Here is a 26,152-nt window from a genome sequence, read left to right on the forward strand (position 1 = left end):
TCAAAGTGTAGGCTTTCGGAATAAAATCAGCACCCAGAGTGTTTACAAAGTGCCTGGCAGCAGTGGCAGCGCATCTAAGGCAAGGGATACATGTATATTCTTACCTAGACAACTTGCTGGTGAAAGCAAGCTCCCTGCACAAGAGCAAAGCCCACATAAACACAGTAAAATCAACACTCCACACTCTGGGGTTTTCAATAAATGGTGAAAAATCATCACCCAACCCAGAACAAGATAAACTGTTCCTGGGAGCGAGAATCAACTCAACAGAGGTGAAAGCATACCCTTGAGAGAAAACAATACTTTTATTAGCTCAAGAAACTCCCCAATATCAAAAGGGACTGTCTCAGATCGCGAGGACTGTGAGGGAAAATAGCCTCCTGCGTACCTCTCAAACCATATGCAAGGCTGCATATGAGACCAATTCAAGAAGGGGTACAAAAGCAGTGGTCACAAGCCACTGGGAGTTGAGACGATCTAGTTGATGTCACGCAAAGTGGTCAGATGGAAATGACATGATGGAACAGAGCAAATATAGCAACTGGAAAACCATTCAAATCTCCAGCTCCCACAGTAACGATTACCACAGACGCCTTGCATATGGATTGGGGAGCTCATAATCAGAGGAATATGGAAAGTACAGAAAGAAGTACAACACATAAATATCCTGGAACTAAGAACAGCATTCCTAGCCTTAAACGTCTTTCAGAAACAGCTGTGGGGAAAAGCTTGACTAATTCAAACAGACAATACAACTGCGTTTTATCTCAACAAGCAGGGAAGTGCAAAATCCTTTGTACTTTAAAATCCAGCTCAATACATGCAGATCAAGCATGTACTTATGGGAGTTATCCCACCGGGAACGCAACTACCAGAGGCCTCACCGTTAGAGGTCATACTCCTTACAGACTACATGTGCAAGAAGGCCATCTCCCAAACCGATTGAAAAATAATAAACAATCAACTGGACCCACAACAACCCTAAGGGAACGGTGGCAATCAGAAATTGGAGAACTTGATGAAACAGACTGGCAGGAGGCACTCGCATCTCCGCGAGAAGTTGCGATCTCCTCCAAACTCAAATTAGTGCAACTAAAAATCCTTCATCGCATATACCACATGCGTATTACAATGCACTGACTAGTTCAATCACCCACACCCCTCTGCTTGCGACAATGTGGCCTACCGGGTACGTTCTGTCACATGTTATGGGATTGTCCACGGATCACACCCTACTGGGAGGCGGTCATGAACACGATCTTGCTGGTTGGTGGAGCCACTGTCCTGCCAGAACCAAAAAATGTCTTCTTAATATCTGGCAGCCTACAGATCTGAACCTGAGGACACAGGACTGGGCGGCGCTTGGGATGGTAATTGCGAAACGTAACATAGCCCAGCATTAGAGTACGGGGCTGACTCCCACCTACCGACAATGGGGATGTGATATGGACAGTGCAGTGGTGGCGGAAAGAGCCGTTTACATGCATAGAGGGTGCCCCAAGAAATGGTCAAGGGTGTGGGGTAAATGGAATGTATTCCGGGGCTTTATATACGAACCCCCGCAGGAAGAATCGATATCTGATGTCAGTGATTAATGGGTATGTAACAATAATAAGCTATGCCTCAGTATATTGCTCTATGATGTGCTGCAAATGACTAGAGTTCTTTAATTGTGTACTAATGACAAATGTTAACATCTCAGCATGTAATGAGTAACTTATCCCTCCACTGTGTACTACAGTTACATTTCATTTTGATTATGAATACTAAAACTGTAAAAGAACAATACAACTTTTTAAAAAAGAGAGCAAAAAACTAGCTCGAGACAGCTTGAGGTGTGCCTTCCAGAGACAGATAAATATAACAACAATACAGCTGCCAGGGCACGACAACTAAGAAGTAGACAAACTGAGCAAACAGACAACCAGCTCTCACGTGTGGGAACTGAATCAAACTGTACTCAAACAGATATTCAGGTCATAGGGAACACTAGAAATAGACCTGTTCGCAACTCCAGAGAACACAAAGGATTTGTGGGGAATGCTCTTTCGATAAAACTGGTCAGGGAGATTTGCTTACACTTTCTCCCCCCCAATTCCACTGTTATCCTTAGTAATGAACAAATGCCAACAGTCACAAATGACGTGAATACTTATCGCCAGTGGGCAAACCTGGTTCTCTGACATGATAGATGGCTCAGAACAACATGCAGAAACTACTTGCGTTACAAGACCTACTCTGCATGCAAGGGTGAGAGTTCTACACCCAGAGCCAAAATCCCTGAGTTTAGAAGCCTGGCTCCTGACTACATAGTTTGGACATCTAGGTCTTTCATAGAAGACAATGGCGATCCACAGAGAAGCAATAAATTTGGCTTCTTGCAACACAATACAAAGAAAACTACAGTCCTAGGATACCTCACACACCTACTAGACAGCAGTCTAAAATATTCTTTAAAGGTTCATTTAGCAGCAGTAGGGGTCTACACACGAGGCCAAATAGGAAGGAGTTTCTTCAAAACCCCTGTATTCAAAAGATTTAGTGCAAACACAACTAATGAGAAAACCATTTGAACCACTTCACAAGGCCTCTTTAAAATTGATCACACTAAAGACTGCTTTCCTTTTTTTATATCCAGTTTTATAAGGACTCCTTTCCTTATCGCAATGACATCGCTTAGAAAAGTATGTGAATTGCAAGCACTCACAATTCAAGATCCATACAATCAAATACACAAAGACAGGATAATCATGAGGACAGACCCACACTTCCTACTAAAGGTCATCTCACATTACACATAAAGCAAATCATCCAAGTACCAGGTTTGTTCAGGAGCCTGACTCAAGCTGAAAGAGCACTACATACTCCAGATGCTAGAAGAGTGCAACTGCACTCTATGTGGAGCAGACGATATCAATTAGGAAAGGAAAACAACTCTTAGTGTCTTTTAAAGACAATAACAAGGAGAAGCTAGTTACAAAAATACTATTGCAAGGTGGATTACACAAACAAACCAAATGTGTCACACATCAGCTGGCATACAACTACAAATTAAACTTAGCGCATACTCTACACATAGGAAAGGAGAATCAATAGCCTTTCTGGCAAATATACCATTGCATGACATTTGCAGGGCAGTCACTTGGTCATCAGTGCACATGCTTACAAAGCACTATTGCATAGACATACAAATTCACAATGAAGTGCAAGTAGAACAGAGTGCTAACACACTTTTTTACAAGAACAAACACATCTCCAAACCATCCTTCACAAGAATAAAAAATCTTTCAAAAGAGACACTTCTTTTGAAATTAAAACAGCGTATTTCTATTACAATACAACGTGGTTAGTCATTTTCTTGAAAATCACAAGAATGCTTAAAAATCGCATGCCAAAGAAGAGGACACTGCCAGCCACATTTACGAAGCAGGTTCACTTGTAGAGCTGGTCTATTATAAACCCTTAGGCCCAGAGGCAAGGTATTTTGAGATTGGGTAGAAAGAGGATTCTCAGACTACACAAAGTCCACTATCTTCAACACTGAAACTGTACTATACTTCTAAATGTAGGCCCAATTCCAGGAACCCTGCAACAGGCCCGTGTACCCTTCGAACCCAGGTTCAGCAGTGCCGCCCCGAGTTGGGGCTCTTCCCAGAAACTCGGCCTGCCAGCACCAGCCCAGAATAAAAAATCACTACAAAATCAATGCACAGCATGTGAATCAAGAAAAGTTACTTTGCAAAACAAAATAGTTTCTAACCTACAGGAGTCATTTTAGCAGCTTGAAGAATTTTCTGGATGCACATGCAACCCACCAACCTACAAAGGAAATGAAGAAGCAGAAGTGAACAAAAACCCTGAGGGGGAAAAAAAAGAATCTGAAGATGCGACCATTCGAGGAAGCTTCCGCGGAGGGTGTATAATGTCAGGAGAGGCTAGATTAGGCACTGAATGGTGGGATAGTTTATGCCCAATAAAAAAAATCACAGTCCAGTGATGGGATCTAGTGGTTTGATGATGACCCAAATTTAGAAAAATAGCTATTGAAGGGAACACATGCACAGGTTAAAATGTGAGAATTTGTACATGATGAGCAATCGAATAACTAGGCAGGAGCAATATATAATACAATAGGTAGGCATAGTATGGGAAAGAGTGGGGAGGACGATTAAGAAAGCTCCCTTTGCACTAGCCTGTCAGCTGTGGTGTCTCCAGTTCTCCAGTTCTTTAAGAAGACGAAGCTGGATGATACATTGTGAAGTGTAAAAATGCATGCTGCTTGATTATAGTAAACCTTAAGCACCAAGCTTGTCTGCTCATACTAACTGTGCTCATGGTAGGTGCCCATGTCCAAGATGAAATATATTGTTACTTAGCACCAGAGTTGTGAATTTCTAAACACAAGCGTGATCAGCTGGAACTGTCAGCATTGTTATTACTTCTGAAACTCTTCTACGTGCTCTTTCATGAGCGCATCTCACACCTGCTGGCATTCTTGGTGAGAATTTACTCACATGATTGATTCTAGAAACGTCTGCAATAGTAAATATATTTGTATCCTATCTTGCCTTGGGGAGCTTGTCTCCATGGCCAGTGTAAGAAGATTCCCTTGTCGGTTTTCGCTGTAACTGACAAACCATTCATTTTTGCAATTAATACCTTTTAGACTCAACCTAAACCTGAAGCGGAGCTTGCTTTGATAGTACTAGCACACATAACGTTCAAGGAAGCACAAGAGGCCTCTGGAGTCCAGTCTAGTCAATTTTTACAGTATGCTGATTCAGTGCATAGGTCCAGAGAAGCATGCATCGTGTTCCAGAAGGTGTCTGACAGAAATATTTGCAGCAGTGCCATTGATTTCAGGGAAAAGGCAATTTGCTAATTGATGTACAGTGATGATGAAAGATAATAGGGGAATGCTCCCTTTCAAAGACACTTCATAGCCACTCCCTTTCAGAGACAGTGCATTGCCAATCTCCGATAAAGAATGTGACAGTTCCAATCAACAGGTCGAGCAGATCTCCAGCAGCACTAGATTCAAGTTAGTCCAGTTCAGTTATTTATATAGTACCCATTTGACTCCTGTGAAGCTACTTAGAATAAACAACCACCAAGATGCCCCAATTGTAGGGAGGCCAGTGCAGGATTTCTGCATATGATATGGCCTTGTGCTAAGGTGCAATAATTTCGGCCACATATTATGATGAAGCTGCACTCATTAAATGGAGAGGTCCCAGAGCCGTCCCAAAATCAATGTTTGCTGGATACTATCCCCATGCACAACAATCAGAATGAGAAGTACTCCACCTCAACGTAATAACTGCATAAAAGGTATGCTAAAATAGGAAGTGACTGGAAAAAGGCAAAATAAATGCATGATAATGAATGACAGGCTTGCTGAAGATTAATTGGATTGGAATGTGGTGATTCAAGATCTGACATATCCATCAAACACCAGGTCACCTTGAGACCAATGCCATCCTCATACCAGGTTAGCTGGTCCTTGTTTTTGACGGAGGCTGGTCTACACAGGTTACCTTTGTTGAAGATGCAAGGAAATAAGGAAGAGATGTAGGAGCCCATAGAGATACAAACATGTACAACAAAGTCAGTAACGTGGCGCTTATTTATACAATGTGCTGAGGTGTGACGCATAATACTGGAAATGGACTCTTACATATATTGAACTGTATTTCTCAGCAATGTTCTTTATTATGGCTCCATCATGGTGGATATTGTTGCTTGTTATTATCGATTGAACCTCAGTGGACCCAGGGGTGTGATTTTCTGGGCGATTTATTAGATGTATTCTATGAATGTCCTATGTTTGTACTTTTTATAAAGAAAAACGTCCAGCTGGGACATATACTGAGCGTTTTATCAGAAATTAATATTGCTTTCAGTGCCCACCCACACTGCTCCAGCTTAGACTTAGGAGAATCTAAAAAGAAAACCTAAAGAAAGCAGTACAACAGTCAAAAGGGCGCAGGTATATTGGGCCCTACTTTTTCTAGTAGCTAGTATGGTTTGGATGCTGCTGTAGGGGTTATCCTCCAGGAAAGAGTGCACATTTAATCCCTAGAGTGACTGCCCCACCTGACAATGACTCTAGCCTAAGTTCTCCAGCGTAGACCTAAAACAGCCAGTATGCTGTTCTGGACTTTACCTGTCCAGGAAGTTGCCTTTTCAAATTACGAGTTGGAAGTAAAGCGTGGCGCTTTTTTTTTTATATAATTTTTTATTTTTTATTAGAAATAAAGCACAGATTCATCAGTACATTATCACAGTAAAGTTCAACTTATGAACGCCACATTGCCCCATCATACATAAATAACAATTATGTGAGAATCTGGAGGTTTTACTGTCACAATGTCCTCTCATTACCATATCTTCTGATAGAAAGGTCCAGATCCTCCCATAGGTGCTGTGCAGTATTCATAGATGACAAACAATTAAAAATTTGGCAGATCCCTGTTTCGATTGTCCCTCACCTCCATATTTACTGTTGGAGAGGTACAAATTTCCCCTCTGTATGTATTCCACCCACCCCACTTTCTATCCCACTTCTTAAGGCAGCCCGCTGCTTGTAAACATCTTTTTCTGCAACCATGCATTGATCCATTACCGCCACCCAGCCCACCGTTAATGGCCATGTGTTGGATCCCCAGTGTATTGTTATTGTACGCTTCACCAGTAAGTATCCCAGTGCCACCCATTGTTGCTCTAAATCTGTTAAGTCGGTGACCTCCCACATATTCAGAATCCCCATTTGCGGTGACAGCTGAAGGGGTTTACTCAGTGCGTCTCATCTTATTAGTGGCACCGTCCCACAGAGGACGTATGACGGGACATTTCCATAGGACGTGATAAAAGGTACTGTCTTCGCCGCATCCTCTAAGGCATAACACATCTTTACGGTTTCCTATTTTGGCCATTAGTACCCCAGAGAGGTAGGACCTGTGGAGTATTTTCAGTGGTATGAGGCGAAAATTGTGATTTATTGCAGTTTACCTTGGGAACATTAGTGCGGTTTGCCAGTCTTGGTCGTACAGGGGCCCCAAGTCTGTTTACCAGCGTTCACGAAGAGCTTGGAAAGAGTCAGGCAAATTATTACAAAGTTTGTGATATGTACCGGAGACAGCCCCCTAAATGAGACTTTTCTTGATCTCAGAGAAAACGTATGTGAAGGAGTAGCCCAGATAAAGAAATATGTGTTAAAATAAGTTTACTGTGCTGACTTGAGTAGCAGGGCCTCACAGGAAATGGACACTGCCCAATTCGCGAATCACAGATAATCCATTTATCCAGATTACACCAACAAGGTGCAGGGTTCTAGGACGGGCTTTCTGTAAGTGAAAGTCAAGATGCGCTGCATGGGTATCAGTTATATGCTTCTGTATCCGGCTCGACTGTGGGTCCTCTCTTGAGGCAAGTGCCACTTCTTTGACATCCCGAAGGATGTATGACGATGGCTAGAAATGTGGGACAGAGTACTGGGGGGTCAGATCATGGACAGTTGGGCTCCGGGAGTGATCATGGGCCAGCATTCCCAATTGGCGGTCGTGTGAGACTCTGGAAATGAATGACCCCTTGCAGCCTGGAGGCAAGGGCCCTCTGGGGTTGAAACTCAGGCATACGGTATTGTGGTGTTGGTTCCCCAAGATTCTGTATCCCGGTACAAGATAGTCCGCAGATACTTCGGAGAGCCGGCAATGAAGATGGGAGATGCTATTGGCTGGCCTCTTATCTTTTGCAGTGTCTTATAATTTCTATGTATGCCTTTCTTTTCTTGTCTCTCTGCTCCTTTCCTTTTCGGGGTTTCAGGGTGTCGAGCATATCCTGTTTCTAGAATTGTGCATGACCATTGAATTCAATAGGTTGACTAGCTGTAACTTATCTGTTTGCACTGTTCTAGTGGCGGTCGCCATAGGTTGAACAGCTGTTAATTTTACGATGGATATGGGGTTGTATTGTTTGTAGGCCGGGGGCTGCTACCTCCACACTTGTGGTCGTCTACAGTTTTGGGTTTGTGGCTTAAGTTGTGGGTCTTAGAAGCAGGGATAACAATGGATGTGTAGTATGCCTATGGGGGTCGTTAACGGGGTTTAATTGTTTTGTACTCTCACAGGTTGTGGAGCGTTGAATGTTTAAGGTAGTGTACCAAAATCATTGTCTGAGTATTTATTGCCTCTCAGAGTGGCACATGATGGTAATGATTCAAGATGGGATTGCAAGGTACTAATGTGAAGTTCACCTAGACAGGGAAATACAAACTGTAAATAATCTAGGGCAACTTCAACTTTATAGAAAAATCAGAACATGTCAAATAATAGTAGTGACACTAAAGTTTAGAAAAATACAAAAACATTAATTTTATTATGTATGATAATAGAAAAAAAAATCATAAATAGGATTTTTATAGATCTACACAGGGCTTTCATTTATACAACATCCAAACTTCAATCATCCTTCATGCATTCATACTTGTTAGATTAATATTTCCAAATTCAGTTCCCTTGATGACAGTACAAATTATTAACCAGCTATACAGAATATAAAGAAGATTTCATTCAAACATATAATTTTCGGGTGGTTTCCAAGCTGTATCTCAACGCGATTTCGGCAGAATCCTGCCTTTCTCAGGAGTTCCACCTCCAAATAGTAGGTTCTGCAAAGACAATTGAATATCATAAACATATGTTTTGATACAGCACTTAGTGTCACTACCATTTATATAACAATTTCCTTGTGATATTTACATCCTTAAACATTAAAATAATGTTGTCTTGTTCACTTCTATTCTATATAAGAAGGAGCCTTATGTCAAGTCAAGTCAAGTTAGAGAATTTATATAGCGCACTACATACCCAGAGGGTCTCAAGGCGCTTAGGGAGGGGAGGACGCTTACTTGTCAAATATCCAAGTTTTAAGTTGCTTTCTAAAAGCTAGGTGGTTCTGGGTAAGGCGAAGGTAGGTGGGGAGTGAGTTCCATGTTTTAGCTGCCAGGTATGAGAAGGATCTGCCTCCCATGGTGGTCTTGTTGATGCGGGGAACAGTGGCGAGGGCTTGGCTGGAAGAGCGTAGTTGGCGGGAGGGGGTGTAGAAGGACAGTCGTGAGTTGAGGCATTCTGGGCCGATGTCGTAGAGTGATTTGTGTGCGTGGGTTAGCAGTCGGAAAGTGATACTCTTATTGACGGGTAGCCAGTGGAGGTCTTTCAGGTGGCCAGAGATGTGTTCGTTACGTGGGATGTCTAATATGATCCTGGCTGAGGCGTTTTGGATTCGTTGGAGTTTCTTCTGGAGTTTAGCGGTAGTACCTGCGTAGAGGGTGTTTCCGTAGTCCAGTCGGCTCGTGACCAGAGCATGGGTGACTGTTTTTCTGGTTTCGGTGGGGATCCAGCGAAATGTTTTTTTGAGCATGCGAAGGATGTTGAAGCAGGATGAGGATACGGCGTTGACTTGTCTGTTCATTGAGAGTGAAGAGTCCAGGATAACGCCTAGGTTCCGTGCGTGGTCTGTCGGGATGGGTGCTTTTCCAAGGGCTTCCGGCCACCAAGAGTCGTCCCATGCAGAGGGGGATGTACCTAAGATGAGGACTTCTGTTTTATCTGAGTTCAGTTTCAGACGGCTTTGTTTCATCCATTCGGCAACTTCTTTCATTCCTTCGTGTAGGTTTGTTTTGGCGGTAAAAAGTTAAAATTTCAAAATAGAGAAAGAATTGTAAGTGCATTGCTATAAAGCTAAATGGGTGAACAGACAGTATAAAATAGTATAAAAGAAAAAAAAAAAGAGAACCTCGAATTGTCCTGACATGTGTCCTCTTTATTATATAATAAAGCCGCAAATGCAAAGCAAAACTCGATCTTAGATTGGGAGTCTTCCAAGAAATACAACCCCTCTAAACAGGCTAAACTTCCAGTGTTGTTTAAATTGTAGATAGACTTGCCAGCAGGAAAGCGTATCTGAACTAATGATTTATCCCACTTGTGATGGGTGTAGGTCACATCATATAATTTAATTTAGAGATGCAAATAGAACCAGATCCTGCAAATGGAAAACAGGATATACACTACTCCTATACTTCAAATAGCCCTGCATAGGATGTCTAATTAATTTATGCACCTGTTGTAAAGAAAAGAGCAGGGACATATAGTTATAACAGAAGAGAATATACAGTAGCTTACCAGTAATACAACCAGTGTCTGATTTATCAAGGTAGCAGTAGACCCAAGTAGGAGTCCAAATAATTCTCTGTATGTTGATCATTCAGAACTGTGTGTACCAAGTGGATACAGCAGCAGAAAGAGAGAAGAAGGAGATGAAACCAAACATAGCCAAAGATAATCTAAAATATATATACACAAGCTCACTATCTGTTGATAATATAGAGGTAGATGTGGTGCTCGAAAATATGTTAACACTACCTTATTGATGTGATGACTAGATCGATTTGTTATTCATGATCCCTCCCAACATCTGCTTCTCTAAAAGCGTGCTGTCTACAAGAAGGAGAGCCACGAGAAAAGCATTGAATAGCTAATAATGCTGCACATCGTCAAATACAGCAAAATGATCTAACATCGAGACAAACAGCAACCTTGAAGAGAAAGCAAATACTTCGTAGAACACGGTCCTGGTCCAATGAATGAGCTGCTAATCCATAAAGTGCCATAACCTGTTTTGCATTCTGAAAGAAAAAACAAACCTAAGAGGAGTCTCTGTGTGGTGTAATTAGCCATGGATATACTATATTGTAATACCTACTTAGAATGCATACATTTTCTATCGTTAGTATGATGTTGTCTCAAAGTGTATATAGTTAGGACCAACAGATAATAGTAGATCCCTAATAGTGGTCTAACTTGCCTTGTAAAGCGGTCATTATGCTGCACTGTTGGAGACTGGGGCTGCTCTTTATATATTCAAAATAAATTAGAAAAGAAGAGAGAGTGGCTAAAAACATGCCCGCCTATCTGAACCAATTCAGCAGCTAAAGTAGTACCAAGACTGAAGGGCTTTAAATGTTGTAAAACCAAGCCCATTGCTAAACATAAGCATATCTAACATGCTGCTGAGAGGCGGCCATCTTGGATCGCACTGAGAAAGCGCGATTCGGCCGGAGGAACCCGAGAGCACCGGACGCCCAGCGCTCTCCTGCTCAGTTGCATATAAAATAAATATATTGGCCTCCCCACATTACCTGCGTCCTGTCATCTGTACAACAGGGGTTATAGCATCGTTACAGTGGCGACGAGGACGGGACACAAAGAAAGAAAAAAAAATAAGGAAAAGGAAGGACCAGCACCACGTGGCCAGACACAGCCATAAGAAGCAGGCAGAAACACAGAGGAGCAAAGCACAAGCAAAGCAGGAGAGCGGGGCAGAGGCGCAGGAAGATGCACCTGGGCAGAGCACACGCCAAAACAACCAGGTACTAAGGGCACAGAGACCCAAGGAACGGGGAGACAGGATAGGCCCCTATGTGATCCCCATCAAGAAAAACGGGGACGCAGGACATGTAGACACGAACTAGATAGAGGCCCTGGCAGAGTCAGCGAGAAGCGGACCAAGGGGCGCAGAGAGTCCCCAACTCCAACCAGAGCAGGGCGAAGAAACAAGTGCACCAGGCAGCCCGAGAAGCCAGGAAACAGCACCAAAAAAGTGCGAAGAAATGTGTGCACAGGCGTCATCACTGACGACACCGATCCCGTTTCTACCAAAACCGGGAGAGCCCCTGATGAAGTGGGAGGACTGGAGAGTGTACATCCTAAACTATATAGAAGCCCTAGAGGATGAGAATGAGTAAGCTTTCACGAGCAAGAGAAAGAAAAGAATACTCTTACACAACTTAGGCCCGGAAGGGATTAGAGTATTTCAGAATCTGGTACCCAAGCTCCAGCAAGCAGCAGATGATGACGTGTTCGCGCACGCGATAGAAGAACTAAATGAGCACTACCGGCAGTGTGCACATCTATAAACCGGTAAAATTTCCAGCAGAGGAAGCAAGAGATGGGAGAGTCAATCGACGAATATGTAGCCTCATTGAAGAAGTTGGCGACGACGTGCAAGTTCGGCATGTTGCACGATGAGTTCATAAAGGACCAGATAGTTATGCACACCACCAACAAAACCGTGCAAGACAAATTGTGGGCGAGTGACGAAGCCATGCTAAAGGAAGTGATCGCCATGGTGAAGAAGGCCGAATTGACAAAAAGGTGCGCGGATGCAGCAAAGAGAGAAACAGTCCAGAGGCCCATGGTGAACAAGATAGACGAGGAAGAACCCACCGGAAGAAACAAGGGCGCGGTGACAAACAGTAGAGGACCCAACAGATGGCCTGGAAAACCGGTGCAGCAAGGAAAGCAAAATAGAGGGGGCAGAAACTCGTGCTATCAATGCGGCAGTAAGGCCCAGGAGGCCTATGACGAAAGATGCCTGCCGTTCCGGGTGAAGTGCATGTTCTGTGGCATAACAGGACGCTACGAAAAAGTGTGTCGCCGAAAGGCTGGCCGCAACACGGTGAAATATGTAGAACAAGATCCTGAAGAAACAGAGGATAGAGAACAAGAAGAAGACACAGTGCTGTGCGTGTAAGATCAAGTGCTAGGCGTAGACGTCCAAAGATCGCGCAAACCGCAATGTGACATGCTGATCGGAGGAGTACAGATCAGAATCGTAGTAGACTCCGGCTCACCGTATACCATCGTCCAAAGAGCAGTGTGGAATGAGAGGTTTAAGCCCCATTTAGGACCCCGGTTGGAACCTCCGGATATAAGACCTGTCACATAGACGGGATAACGAATCCCCATGGTAGGTTACAGAACGCTAAACTTCGAATTCAACGGACGGAGCACGGAGTGCAAATTGTACGTGGCGGAGAAGGGCCCGTCGGTCCTAGGCTGGATGGATCAAGGAGACCTAGGCATACAACTAGATCCAGGTGGAGACGTACAAGTACTGATGACAGCACCAGAACAATGGCCGGACTTAGAAAAAATAAATAGGGACTTCCCCAAGGTATTTGGAGGGAAGGTCGGCAAACTAGAGAAGTTCACACACCGGATAGAACTCAAGGAAAACTCCAAACCAGTATCTCACAAGGTGCGGAATGTCCCCATCGCGGTGAGAGAGGCGGTACAACAGGAGCTACGAAGATTGGAGGAGAATGGAATAATCAAACCTATAAACTGTGCGGAATGGTTGGCGCCCCTAGTGGTAGCGATGAAACCCAACGGCAAAGTCAGGCTGTGTGTAGACGTGAGAGAGTTGATCAAGTGCATCGTTGTGGAGAAGTTTCCCTTACCCCGCATCGAGGAAATGTTGGCTAGGACCAAAGGAGTAAAATGGTTCCCCACCATCGATCTCACGTCCGCATATCACCAAATAGCTAACCCAGAAAGCAGGAAGCTAACGTTGTTCATAACACCTTTTGGGTGTTACCAATTCCGCAGGATGCCATTTGGACTTGCAGCGGCCGTCTTCCAAAAACGAATGCACCGTCTCTTCAAGGACATAGAGGGGGTGCAGTACTTCCAGGACGACATATTGGTGATGGGGAAAGACAGGAAAGATCATGACATGAAATTAGACTGGGTGCTACGTGTCCTAGAAGAAAAAGGCCTCACAGCGGAGTGGGAGAAGTGCCGTCTTGGAATGGCCTCAGTCACCTACCTAGGACACGAAATAGGAGAGCAAGGCATTACACCTAAAAGGGAAAATGTTAAAGCCATTTGTGATGCCCCGCCTTCATCCAGCAAGGAAGAAGTAAGATCCTTCTTAGGGATGGCGGAATATTACAGTAAATTCGTACAACACTTTGCCACCAAGACACACCATCTGAGGCAACTCATAAGGAACAAAACCGTGTTCACATGGACAGAAGAGACGCAGAGGGAATTCGAAGGCATCAAGAATGACATCAGCCAAGCCATACCCCTGCAGAGATATGACCCTCAAGGACAATCAGTGCTGACGACAGATGCCAGTGACAAAGGACTGGGAGCAGTCCTCATGCAAGAAAGGAGAAATGGAACGACAGAAACTATTAGCTACACCTCCAGAGCCTGATCAGACACAGAAAAAAAATTCAGCGTCATAGAGAAAGAGATGCTGGCAGCGGTATGGGCCATGGGGAAATTCCACCAGTTCCTATGGGGCACGAGGTTCCAACTGAAGACTGACCACAAACCCCTCGTATAAGTGCTTACATCCAACGGACATGCAAGTGCTACTCCTAGGATAGCCAAGATGACTCTGAAATTACTCGAATACCGATACGACGTGTAGTACATCCCGGAAAATAAGAACAAGGTAGCAGATTATCTTAGTAGGGCTGCCGCGATGAAAAGAGCACTGGAAGGAGCAGAAGAGTGTGAGTAGATGGTGGCCTTGATGGAAGACCCGGAGAAGGTGATTAGCAACCAACAGTGGACTGGAGCACATGGAGAAGACCAGGACATCCAAGAAGTAAAGGAATACATCGTCAAAGGATGGCCAGAAAAAAGACACCTGCGGACACCCCTCAAGAAATTTTATGAAGTACGAGAAGAATTTTGTCCCTGGACAACAAACGCACTTTCCTGTACAGAAGAGACAAAGTCGTCCCCCCAACGTCGTTGATACCATGATTGTTGGCGATTCTACATGAAGGACACCTAGGGATCGTGAAAACCAAAATGAGGGTCAAGCAGGGATACTGGTGGCCAGGGATGGACATACAAACAGAGAGACACGTGAGAGAGTGTGACCAATGCCAGCGAGCTGACAAGAAGATGACACTTCTGAGGCCAGCCTTAGGGAAATTCATCAACCCGAAGAATCCCTGGGAGGAGTTATCCATAGACATACTGGGGACAATACTAGACAACCAAGGCACCCCGAAATACGTATGCGTCATAGTGGACAGATACTCGAAATGGCCTGAAATGCACATACAAGAAGAAATGGACACAGAAACGATACTTAGATTCCTCACTTCAACCTTTCTCAGGGAAGGCATACCGAAATCAGTTCTAAGTGACAATGGTCCCCAGTTTACCTTGGAGAAATGGCACAAATATATGGAGAGGAACAGCATCAAACCCAAACACACTTTCATATACCACCCTGCCGGAAACGGACAAGTAGAACGCTTCAACAGAGTCCTAATGGGTTCCATCCAGGCGGCCATCACGATGGGCAAGGACCGAGAAAAAGAAGTCCAAAATATGATATGGGCCCACCGCATCACCCCGATGAGCACGCGGTACAGCCCCTTCCAGATCTTAAGGGGTAGAGATCACTTCACCAAAGATAACCTGGTGTGGAAGAAGAAGACAGTAACCAGCAAATGATCCCCTATCACTAACGTGTCTCTTTCAGATGCACAAGTTACTACTTGTGTAACGATATATATTTGTAAGAGACATTAGTTAGTGACATCCTCCCCGTTCTGCGAACTGATTTCTATGGTTAAGGTCATCCCTTTCAGGACCCTAGTTTCATGGCACCAGTGGTCAGTTTCTTGCATGGCTCTGGTTCTTGGCGCGGAAAGTCGTGTACAGATTTGACGTCAGGGCGCATGGGTAGCGCCTAAGTAGTCTCTGTGACGTCATCTCGGTGCTTACGACCCCAGCGACGGACGTGGAGCCGCACACCGCCACCTACAGACGCGCAGGGGTACTGCTGACTAAAAACTTTCCGGATCTAGGCTTACACCTGGGGATATTCTAAGGTAAGGATTCTTTTGCTAACTAATGTCTCTTACAGATATATTGTTACACAAGTAGTAACTTGTGCGTCTGGGACACTCTAGATAAATGTACGTTGCATGTATACCATCGGTGCCTCCTCTGGGAGGGGCGGTCAAATTTGGTATGATGTTAGCCTGGGTAATACAGCAGTAGCAGGAGATTCCTCCTGTTCTGCACATCTGTGTACCTGGCGGTGCCCTCGTGACCAGTGATCAAATTATCTTGGATGTCTTTGTGGGCCATTTTAAGACGGTCTACCAGGCTGCGAAGGCAGGCCTTGAGGGGAGGATTGAGGAATTCCTGGCCAGTGTCAGATTGCTCACCCTCACATCAGACCGTGTACAGGAATTGGAGAACTCTCCCTGGAAGAAATATTTGAGGCCATTAAGGCCCTCAATAGATCTAAGGCCCCTGGTGGGATTGGCTTCTCCGTTGAATTTCTCAAACCTGTTCCACAATACTTAAAGACTGTTGGAGGTTTTTCATGAGGTGCAGAGGCCCGGTGCTCTTTCACCCACCATGAGAGAGGGAGTCGTTTGTCTAATGCTGATACCGGGAAGGGACACTATAGACCCTTCTTCGTACAGAGCCCTCACAATTCTTAATACGGATATTAAGATTCTGTGCAAACTTCTCGCAACTAGACTGGGAGGGGTGATTCAAAGATCGGTGCATGATCTACGTTTCATTTCACCCCCTTCGGTATTCCATCCATCTCTACCACAGGAATAACAGTCCATCTTGTCCTCTCACCCTGCATCCTCCCTCCTCAACTACCTCAGCACTATTTTTATACAATCGATTTGCATGGTACTTACCTTTTCATGTAACTCTGGTACAGCTGCTATTATGCCTTTATATGCCACTAGCCCTGGTGTACTATATGCTTCTGTTTTCTCTCTCTCTACCCCGTGCTACTGATTTCCTTTCCTACCTCGTACAAATTCAAGTTGCCTGTCCTTTAGTGTTAAGATGCCCTATGCCTTCACCACTTTAGACTAATCTATGCTTCTACTCTCCCTTCCTTTGCAACTCCCTTTTTAATCTACCTCAGACCTTCTGCTCTCGTGTACTACTGTCTTTCGGACTCTTATTTCATATAGTTGTTATGTATGTTTTATTATATGTAACCCCGCCACGTATTGCTATTTTTTCCATATCCCATTGTAATTCTTTTGTATTTTTACTGTTACTAAATATATTTACATGTACCTTTTTTGTACCTTATGGTATATATTTTGTGCTTTCTATGTAAAGCGCTTGGAAAAGTTTGGGTCAAGTTTGCGCTATATAAAACTCACAAATAAATAACAAATAAATGCCAGCCTACAGTACAGCATTTAATTTATGTAGGCTCACTGATGTGCTACTTGAAACCATTGATGATAATCGGGGGCTGGTTCTGGTCCCCCTAGACTTAGAAAAAGCCTTTGATACAGTGGAATGAGTTTACCTGCTGGTGGTTCTGAATGGTATGGAATTTATGTGCGACTGCTGTACGCTGGCTCTATTGTCTGCATTCGAGTGTGGAGTGAAACAGCGGAACCATGGCGGTGGGGAGGGGGACTAGACAGGGATGCCCCTTGTCAGCCCTGCTTTTCTCTCTCTTGATTGAAACCCTGGCCTTGCTGTTATGTAGGGAGTTCGTACAGTGGAAGATCCGAGTAGGGAGTTCCCTTCATGTGGTCTCCCTATATGCGGATGACTCGCTAATATATGTTCACAACCTGGTATGCTTGGTGCTGATTTTAATGGGTTTGCTCACTACTTTTGGAATGGTGTCTGGGCTCTGGTTCAGTGTCTTTAAGTGACCATTGTTTCTGCTTGTGAGCCTGGTTGGGACGCCACCAACCCGACTTTTAGAGCTGGGCCTCCAATGGGAAACTGAGGGGTTCCGGTACCTGGATAAAAAGATCACCCATACTGAAGTTGTTTTCCAGTGACTGAATGTGGAAAACCTCCTGGAACGATTGGAGGCCTCTATAGCCTTCTGGATCACACTTCCCCTATTGGTGATGGTTAGGACAGCAGTGGTAAAGACGGTCTTCCACCCTCGGTGTCTGTTCAGTCCAGAACGTGTTGTTCCCACTTAGTCCACAATTCTTTTGTAAAGTGGATAGCCTACTTACACAACTAGTACAGGCGGGGTGACGCATCAGAGTGGCGTTGTTATGTTATGTTATGTTATAATACGCTTATATAGCGCATGGCTACCCCAGCAACGAGGCGTCCCAGCGCTTGCAGACAAGCCCAATTACATAACACCCAGAGGGATACGGTAAAGTACCTGCTCAAAAGGAGCCCTAGATAGAGGAGAACAGCCAAGTTTTAACGTGTTTTCGAAAATGAAGGTGATTAGTGATGGAGCGCACATCCAGAGGGATAGAGTTCCAGAGTTTTGGGGCCAGGAACTTAAAAGATCGGCCTCCAGCTCTGCACTTCCGGATCTTGATGGTCCAGGCAAGGGAAAGGTCCGCAGAGCGGAGGGCACGTGGCGGGACATAAAAGGAACAAATTCCTTGCAAGATTTGGGGACCTAGACAATGCAACATTCTGTGAATAACACACAAGGCTTTAAATCGAATGCGCTGTTTGACGGGCAGCCAATAGAGTCTACGTAAGACCTGAGAAGTGTGGCAACGTTTCGGCAGACCGAACAAAGTACGGGCTGCAGCGTTCTGGGCTCTTTGTAGTCTATTAACGACTGTCAGATTGGACCCAAGCATAAGAACATTACAATAGTCTAGATGGGATAAGACCATAGCTTGGACAATTGTCTGACGGATGGAAGGTTCAAAGAAGCCGAGGATAGGTTTCAAAGAGCGCAGGCGACCATAACAAGTACCAGCGACTCTTTTTGCGTGGGAATCCAGGGTGAGTGCGTCATCTAGAATCACGCCCAGATTTTTAACTTCCCTCTTGGGCGTGGGAGGGGGGCCCAAAGTAGGGGGCCACCACCGCTCATCCCACTTTTGAGTATCAGTGCCAATAAGGAGGACTTCAGTCTTAGATGAATTTAACTGAAGGCAGTTCTCTGTTAGCCAGCTGGAAATGGCCAGAATGTCCTCTTGAAATTTGGCTTGATCTCCCACGGTGTTATTAGAAAAGGTAAAAATCAGTTGCGTATCATCCGCATAGGATATTAATTTGATGTTACGTTCCCTGGCCATTATGGCCAAGGGGCGGACATACACATTAAACAGCGTGGGGCTGAGGGCAGAGCCCTGTGGGACACCGCAGCCTAATGGATAACTGCTGGATGAGTATGGGGGAGCATGAACCTGGAAGGAGCGGTCAGATAGAAATGACACGAACCAATCCAGAGCTTCATCTCTGACACCTATCTCCCACAGTCTCCTAAGCAGGATCCCATGGGAAACGGTGTCAAACGCCGCGCTCAAATCCAGCAGCACCACAGCTGAGGTTGTCTGTCCTTAAGTGGGACTTGGAGGATGGGGGACTAGCCCTCCCAGACTTAAACGTATTTATTATTAAACTGCATGTGGCAAAATGGTTGGCCGACTTGGGCAACTGGAAAAATAAATTGTACCCAGGTATGTTGGGAGGGGATACCTTGGTGCTATCTATTAATGAGGGGGAACGTGCTCCACACCGAGTTCCTTATTTGGTACGACAGAAAGCGACAGTGTGGGAAGCTATGGTCATGAAGGTGCTGTGTAGAGCCCCCCTTGACAGGGAGCTTAGTCTGTGGGACTTGGTTCTTTTTCAGTAGATTGATAAGGATATGTCTGTGGCATAATGGAGATTGGGTGGATTCACAGTGGCGGGCAACTTGTAGCCGGTAGAGGTTTTCATCTTATTCCTGGAGGCCCATTGGACGTTTGGGGTGGGACCAGCCCATTTTCTTCACTATGCCAAATTGAAGAATACTGCAAGAGAGGTGTGGGCTGGGTGCCCAGCAGCGACTCAGCCCTCTCAGGTGCTTGGTAGGCTACTCCAATGGGGAAATGCGAGGCACCCAATCACTCTGTTTATGGTGCAGTATGAACAGACCTGGAGAGAGCCTCCTGCACAGGGTGCGGGACCTGGACTGGGTATTTGGGGGAGCCTTTCGCGGATGCGGACTTGTAATGCACATGCGAGTGGATGAGACTGGCGTCCTGTAACCACAGGTTTAAATCGCTGCATTTTAATGTCTTGCACTGCACGTATGTGACACCTAGGCACATAAACAGGATAGACCCGCTGAGAGGAGCTAGCTGTGTGCTTTCCGGAGGGCGGAGGTGTAAACCATAGTGAGGGCTACTGGCATTGGAGTCTCCCTCACCCGCTGGCTTGCTTCCAGGGTTGGTGAAGAGGACCAAGGGTCGCAAGATCCCCTACAAACTCTCCCAACTTGCATTGCTATTGTCAAAACTGAGAATAGCCATTGGTTGGATGGGTGACAAGCGGCTGCAGATTAACTTGTGGCTTAGGGACCTGTGCGAATGGGCTTCAGCGGATGAGTCCCATATATGCCTCTACCATACTGATGAGAAAGCCGAGGAAGTGATTATGACCTTGGGGTTAGTTCTTAAAAACTTCAAGAATGACGGTGACACTAGCTAAGGTGATGACTCAGGGAAATGTGATGTGAGACTCTCGCTTATACTTTTTTACCTCGTACTGAATGTGACTGCATTGTGTGCTGTTATATCTAGATGTTAATTTGTTCATGTCTTGCACTCGCCATACTGTTTCTCCAACTGGATCTCTTATGATTACTGTTAGAACTGGGGGTCTCTAGTTGGCAGAGGTAGGTACCACTGTCCAAATAGAAACCCTTGCTTCTAGTCAGGGTAAGGAGAAAACACTCTTAGATAACCTCTGCTCACTCCCTGGGTAGCTTGGCACGAGCAGGCAAGGTTTATCGAAGGCACTGTGTTAAGTTTTTGTACAGACACTCACAGTAACACAGTGAAAACACCACAACAGTTTAGAAAAATAAAGGTATTTAATCTAAACTACACAAGACCAAAACTACAAAACTTCAACATACAAAGTTCAAGAATATGGTTGCAAAATAGTTCTTAAAGTTGCGATAGAATAATCTACAGTTGCGTGAAAAGTTCACAGTTGCGTCACGTTTAGCCAACAGTACCTTTAAATATGACAAAGTTCCAAACAGAAGCTGGTGCGGTAGAAAACAAGGGATGCGTCACTCTTGAGACGCTGGGGAGGCGATGCGACAGCCCCGCTGGATGTAGCGGGCGTGATGCGGGGACTCCAGTCTGTATGGGGAGGGATGCGATACCTTGGTTGGATTCCGGTGTGGCGATTCCGTAGTGAAAGAAGCTTGCAAAGGCACGATGCGATGATCTTTGGAGTTGCGACGATCTCCAGGGCGACGATACGCGGACCAGCAGTGATCTTCCTCTCGCAGCTCCTGATGCGATGGCTCTGAGACGACACTTGCAGCGACGTAATGCGGTCCGCAAGCAAGAGGTGCGACGATCTCACCCAGCGACGACAGGCTCTGCGACGACACTCGCAGCAATGGTAATCTTTCTGCACCAGTCTGGTGCGACCTGCAAACAAAGGATGCGATGACTCTGGCAACGGCAACAGGCGTTGCGACGATCTCGGCCTTGTAGCAGCGGGAATTTCCTCGCACTGTCGGGGATGCGCTCCGCAAGCGAGCGATGCGACAAAACTTGCAGAAAGTCTTTAAAAGCTTGGTTTCCAGCTTCCCAACTCAGGTACAACTTCCAGAGGCATCAATGCAATAGGAGCTTCAGGGGGAAAAAACAGGACAACCAGCCCCCCACTCAACAGGTTCACTATCAATAAATGGCTGTCCCTGGATTGATACACCATAATTATTTTTCAAATCACAGTCTGAGAGGGTCAATTCCTTTGCCACCTCACCTACAGTGACCAATTCAATACATTGGTCACTTTACTGTGGTGTATCTGACTTCTAAAAAAGAAATATACAAACTACCATGCACAGACCTTTCATCCACAGACAAAATGTGAGAAGGAAAGAAGGCACCTCACGGTAGCAACATCCAAGGAGGCAACTGACTATTACTCATCAGAAAAACCACTTATCATCATTGGTTACCTTCTTTCCAAAAGGAAAATGTGTGTATAATTGTTAAGACAAAGCCTCAACCCAATGAAAACAAGAAGAAAGAACCTAAAAGTAAGTGTACTTCCTATATGTGCAAAAACAATCCACGTGTTCAAGGATCCCGTGGGAACATAAAGATAATCCTCACCATTAAAAATTGGTAAAGCTTACTTGCCACTAATACCCTTTATTCCTTGCTGTAAGCTTTTCCACATTAAAAAATGACTCCTATCAAGTCATAATTAATAACAACTAGCCAACATGTTTCATTGCTGTTATCAAGTTTAAGCAATTTCGTCAGGGCTAGGGAACCAGACTTGCGTTTTCATGTGGGGTTAACCTCAAACCTGGGATGGTAGTAATAAACGACAAGAAAGATAAAAAAGGGCCGTAACTGTAACTCATTGATGACAATTCACATGTGCCATATTGTACCACACCAATGTTTTGAAATTTTACAAAAGTTTCATACCATCAGGTTGCGTCACTACAGCATACATGCAACCTCAATCAAACGGAAAACACGCGTCGCAAGATCGCGCATCCGCAGGGTGACTGCCACCGGGTCTTGTCACCTATAGGAAATTTACAAAGCAGAACAACCCCATGACCATGCATGATGGACCTTCTAAATACTCACACCCTGAGTCTAAGGTAGTCTTCCACATCACCCATAGAACAGAGGGAGTCTCACACATTCAATCTTTACAATGGTAAATATATTGACTTCACATGCGAACGAAAGGTTGTTACTCTCACAGCAACCTCCGTAATAACGCAAAATATGTCGTTGCTACAGCAAGGCTATCATTCTAGCACTTAATCGAAACCTCACAATCAAACATGTCATCATGCAGACTTCTTCGACTGCCATCCGTACTCTTACCGCAACCTCGGACCTGTAGCGTTTCAAATCGTCCGGCTGCCATGTCTGCAACTACGGACCAAATAAAGGTAATGTGACGTGTCACGTGACGTGACACGTATACCGCGGTCACATGGCTGCAGCGCAGGAACAACCCATACCATGGAATGGGGAGGCTGATAAAATCAACTCGCTCTGACTGTGCATCACTCCGTAATTTACACGGAGGATGCAACCGCAATGTGCATGTCATGCAGTTTGTAACAGCAGACCTCTACATAACGGAGAGCGCAGAGGCATAACCTTCTGAACCCATCAATGCGGGTGTTCCTTATATTAATGGGAGATGTATCAGTTCTATATTCGCAGTAATATAAAAAAAATTTACACGCAAGACCTAATTAGCGCCTAGCGTTCATCTCAAAACATTACCACAATTTCGTTTTAAACACACTTTTCTTTGTTATTGTCAGATGAGAGCCATGGGCCATTACACTTCAACCATGCTCATTTCCACAATTTCGGATCAAAACATTTCTTGAACTTATTTGCCATCCTTAATGTTAAAATGATGGAAAAAAGGGGGGCCAGTGCATATACCCAGGTTACTCTCAAAGTTAGAGAGCAGCACTGTGCCATAAGGGCGATGTCCAGTGCTCAACACCAATGCCAACGATCACTACGCAGGCAGGCTAGAAAGACAATGGATATATACTCTGAAGCTGTACAGTATGGGTTCCAGTTGTTATATTCTGGGAACAAACTGGTACTCTAACGACTGCTGACCTTGTTCCATTCAATGAGATCGTTGAGCCCCACCAGGTCAGTTTTTTCAGAAAATATCCATTTTGCCTCTTTTCTTGCCAGGATCAACTCGATGTTATGTGTGTCCCCAAGAGTCCTCTCAAGGATGGTCCACCTCAGATACCTGGGGTCATGCTGCTTCTCAGCAAAATGCTGGACCAACCTGGTGGTCAATTTCTTCGCTTTCAAAGTACTGAGATGCTCCTGTATCCGTACTTTGACCTTTCTTGAGGTCAGACCAATATAGTGTAAGCCGCAACTGCATGTAAGTCTATAAATAATATTAGTAGTATTGCAATTGGTAAACTTAGTTAGAAACCATTCTCGTCCACCTTCCAGCATCACACTTTTTGTTGCTTTTGTAAGAGTGCAAACTGAACATCCCCCACAAGGATAGTGCCCAGAAGGTAAAGTAGAGGCAGGGGGTAAATTCAAAGAGCGAGTATGTACTAGCTTGTCTTTGAGACTCGATGCTCTTTTAAAAGCAAAGCGTGGTGGTGGCATTTTACTAGTGGTGGTGTCCAAAATGGACCAGTGTTTCCTGACTATGTGTCTAACTCTTGTTGATAGTGGATCAAAGGTAGTCACAACAGGCAGGCATTCAGATTTAGTTTTAATATTATGTTGGAGCAAGACTTCACGCAGTGTGTTAAGTGCCCGTTTGCGTGCCTGTTTGATGGTTTTACCAGGGTACCCCCTAGTTTGTAGCTTCACCACAAGCTCCTCTGATTGTTCAACAACTTTCTCTGTCGTTGAGCAATTGCGTCGGTAGCGCAAAAACTGCCCCACGGGGAGATTATCCCGGAGGGATCTGGGGTGGAAAGATAGATAGTGCAAGAGGGAGTTTCTGTCACTGGGTTTCCGATGGACGTTGGTAACCAGACCACAATCCATGGCTACACGGCCTCAGAATTACTGTAGGTCCATGTGAAATGCAGGCTATCATCCGCCTGATTGAGCCAGATGAAAAATTTCTTGAGCCGCTCCTCTGGCCCAGTCCAGATGCAGAGAATGTCATCGATATATTGCCTCCAAAGAGAACAACTTCCAGATGCATCATAACTGGCCCAAGCACTCTAGGAAGGACAGAACTCTCTCAGCAGAGTTCAGGGAAGCTGGGGGTGAAGTCCTATTGTTCCTGAGACGTCTTAACAGGGAGCCAGCTCTTCTCAGGCCCTTGGAGATTCCTTCAAGACACAGCACCAAAAGCAAAGTCCTTCCCCTCTCCTTGGCAGCAGAGCAACAGCAGGTCAGTCCAGCAGAGCAACAGCAGGACAGTCTTCCTTCTTCAGTTTCAGCTTTCTCCTTGGCGGAGGTTCCTTCTTGATTCCAGGATGATCTAATTTTCTGTAGTCAGAGGACCTGTATTTATACCAAACGTCTTTGATCCCTTTGTGCCGGAGGGCTCTGAGACCGGTCTGAACCAGTTCTGGGTGTTCCTTGAGCTCTTTGTTTTCCTGGCCTCTCCTTTCCTTTCAGAGAGAGGGGCAGGGTCGTCCGCCGCCCAGCAGGAGGTGGAGCCAGCATTGTGGGAGGCAGGCACAGCCCTATTGAGGTCCAGGTGCTACCCCCTCCCACTACTCTAGATGCAGATGGGGCTATTGAGCCCAGGGATGGCCCATTCAGACTCTGGTAGCCACCCAGCCCCTGTCACTCACAAACCAGACAGTCGATTCACAAACAGGCCAATGCACACAGAAAGGTTAGACAAGAGAACAGCAACTTTCTAAAAGTGCTGTTCTCAAACACAGGATTTAAAAACAACCTTTCCTAAAAGATGTGTTATTAAATTCTGAGTTCAGGGATACCAGACTTTTATGTCCTACCTTGCTCCTATGGGGAGATATGCTGGTAGCCACTGTAGCCAGCATCCCCCATGATAGCCTATGGGGCAAGATAGCCTTACAATAGTGAAAAACGAAAATGGCTGTAATTCACTACCAGAGCATGTCACCTGCACAAGTACATGCTCTACCTTTCACATACACTACACCCTGCCCAAGTCGGTGATCAATGTGTACAGAAAGGGAAGGGTTAGGCCTGGCCAGTGGGGTCACTTACTAGGAGGACATGGCAGTTCACAGACTGCACACAGGCACTGCGGTGGAAGGCCTGAGACACCATTTTAGGGCTACTCATGTGGGTGGCACAATCAGTGCTACAGGCCCACTAGTGGCATTTGTTATCACCAGCCCTGGCACACTCAGTGCACTTTACTAGGGACTTCTGGGTGACACAAATATGTCAATCATGGATAACCAATTATAACAACAATTTACACAGGGAGCACTTGCACTTTGACACTGAACAGCAGTGGCAAAGTGTCCATAGCATCTAAACCAGCCAAAAACGAAATCCAGCATAGCATCAAAAATACAGGCGGTAGAGGGCAAAAATATAGGGGGAAACCACGTCAAAGATGCCAGGTCTAACAATTACTATAATCTGTATAACATTGTAATGCTCAGTTGAACATAGTATTGTCTGGATATACGAAAGTGGTATTCCCATTGACTTGTAACCCGTATTTTGCACTGCTTGTTTTTGTCACGTTTTTGTGAGAAACTCAATAAAACAAAGTAAAAAAAAAAAGTTTACCGTGGACAAAAGTGTTATTCATTTTCTCTCAGGTCGCCATTAACCTTATGATCCCAAAATCATAGCATTTAAACAGCA

At 45.0% G+C, this 26,152-nt stretch overlaps 1 protein-coding gene across 2 annotated transcripts in view; it reads left to right on the forward strand.

The window, feature by feature from the left end:
* Window positions 1-26,152, forward strand: part of TMEM67 (transmembrane protein 67) — a 1,133,211-nt gene that overhangs the window by 567,244 nt on the left and 539,815 nt on the right. The gene's annotated exons all lie outside the window — the stretch shown is intronic.

This window comes from Lissotriton vulgaris, chromosome 4_1, assembly GCF_964263255.1.
Source record: "Lissotriton vulgaris chromosome 4_1, aLisVul1.2, whole genome shotgun sequence".
In the NCBI taxonomy this organism is placed as follows: Eukaryota; Metazoa; Chordata; class Amphibia; order Caudata; family Salamandridae; genus Lissotriton; species Lissotriton vulgaris.